We start from the raw sequence: 2,554 nt of genomic DNA on the forward strand, positions 1-2,554 counted from the left end.
TGAGACTCCATAGTGAATTCCAGGTCAGCCTGAGCTAGAGTGAGACCCTACCTTGAAAAACCAAAAAACACAAAAAATAAAAAAAAAAGAGAGAGAGAGCTGGAGAGATGGCTTAGCAGTTAAGGCATTTGCCTATAAAGCCAAGGGACCCAGATTTGATTCCCTAAGACCCACGTTAGCCAGATGCACAAGGGGGCATACGCATCTGGAGTTTGTTTGCAGTGGCTGGAGGCAGTGGTGCACCCATTCTCTCTCTCTCTCTCTCTCTCTCCCGCTCTCCCTCTCTCTCTCTCTCTCTCTCTCTGTGTGTGTGTATGTGTGTGTGTGTGTGTGTGTGTCTGTCTGTCTCTTTCCCTCTCACACTTTCTCAAACAGAGAAAGAGAGAAGAAAGAAAACTTGGCATGGTGGCATAGGCCTTGAATTCCAGCACTTAGCACTTAGAAGGCAGAGATAGGAGGCTTGCTGTGAGTTCAAGGCCAGCCTGGTACTACAGAGTGAGTTCCAAGTCAGGCTGTGCTAGACTGCGACTCTACCCTGAAAAACCTAAAAAAAAAAAAAAAAAAAAGAAAGAAAGAAAAATAAGTAAATAGATAGCAATCAGTTTTTCTAGTTATAAGCAATTCTGATAAAGATTTTAATTAAGGGCTGAGGAAATGACTAAGTGGATAAAGTGCTTGCCGTGGAACTCCTGGTACTGAGTTTGGACCCTACGACCCCATGTCAAAGCTGGAAGCTATGGTGGTTTCTGTGCTGAGAAAAGAGAATTTCCCAGTTCTGGAATGGAGCAGTGAACTACAAAAAAAGATCTTGCCACACATGAGATAGAAGGTGAGGACCAGCCTGAAAGTTGGCATCTGACCCACATGCAGTGTGGCATGTATGCACCTACACTCACGTACACAACAAATGAACAAATAAAATTATTACTATTTTATTGACAACTCCCATAATTGTAAACAATATCTCATGGTAATTCCTTCCCTCCCTCCCTCTTTTCCTCTTTGAAACTCCACTCTCTATCATATCCCCTCCCCCTCTCAATCAGTCTCTCTTTTTATTTTGATGTCATGATCTTTTCCTCCTATTATGATGGTCTTGTGTAGGTAGTGTCAGACACTGTGAGGTCATGGATATCCAGGCCATTTTGTGTCTGGAGGGAGCACGTTATAAGAAGTCCTACCCTTCCTTTGGCTCCTACATTCTTCCTGCCACCTCTTTCGTGATGGACCCTGAGCCTTGGAAGGTGTGATTGGGATATTTCATTGCTGAGCACTCCTCTGTCATTTATCAGCACCATGATACCTTCTGAATCATCCCAAGGTCATTACCATATGAAAAGAGAAGCTTCTCTAAACCAAAAGTGAGAGTAGCATTAATATATGGGTATGAACATTTAGCCACACACCAGCAGATGTTACACCCCTAGGACTCATGTTGTAGGCTTTCAGTATCAGGATGTATTCCCTCCCATGGAGTGGGCCTCCAGTAAAATTAGAGGGCAGTTGGTTTCCCCCACAACAGATATGCCACTATTGTACCCATTGGCTCATTTGGCCTGGCTGACCAAATATAAGGCTTGCAGTGTCCACTGTTGGGTATCTTCACTGGTGATTTCTCTCCTATTGGCCCACATGCAGCATGGCTTTTTCCAGCTTTCTGTCAGCTGGTCTACAAGGAGGAGGTTTTCAGCTCAGCTCCAGCAGGGTTTCTCAGTGACCTTACAGCCCAAGTATGTGCAGTTTTCAGCAACAGGGTTTTGCCATCTATTTCTGGTGGGAAACCAAGGGCCTTGGTGATGGCTTCTAATGTTTTGGAAGCATCAGGGACCTCCCTGGCCAACAACTCACTGGAAGGTATACCATCCCCAGCACTGAAAATTTCTAGCAATAATCTATAGCTCCCGTGTGTTCCATTGTCCAAAAAAGTAGTTTTCCATATGACTTATTTATATCCTCTTAGACTTTTATTGGCCCTCCTTCCACCTTTCCTTTACTCAGTCTCTTCCCCTGACCTCACTTTTTAAAAAGTTTTCAATTAAAAAAATAGCAGGGCATAGTGGTACATGCCTATAATTCTAGCACTTGGGAGGCAGAGTTAGAAAGATCACTCTGAGTTTGAGACCAGCCTGAGACTACATAGTGAATTCCAGGTCAGCTTGGGCTAGAATGAGACCCTTCTTTGAAAAAAAAAAAAAAAAAAAACCCAACAAACAACACAATTAATGAAACACCTTCCCACAGTGTAGGGGCTAAACAAGATGTCTTAAAAAGCCAGATGCGGTAGCACTGACGTAATCCCAGCACTTGGAGCCCAAGTTACTGCTCAGTTATATGCAAGTTCTAGGCCAGCCTGGACTACATGGGACCTGTCTAAGAAAATTATATATATAATTAGCTGGGCATGGTGGTATAAGCCTTTTATCCTGGCACTTGGGAGGATTAGGTAGGAGGATCATTGTGAGTTCTAGGCCAGCCTGAGATTAGTGAATTCTAGGTCAGCCTAGGATAAAGTGAGACCCTAGCTCAAAAAAATTTTAAAAAGGGGCTGGAGAGA

This window comes from Jaculus jaculus, chromosome 3 (assembly GCF_020740685.1).
Source record: "Jaculus jaculus isolate mJacJac1 chromosome 3, mJacJac1.mat.Y.cur, whole genome shotgun sequence".
NCBI lineage: Eukaryota > Metazoa > Chordata > Mammalia > Rodentia > Dipodidae > Jaculus > Jaculus jaculus.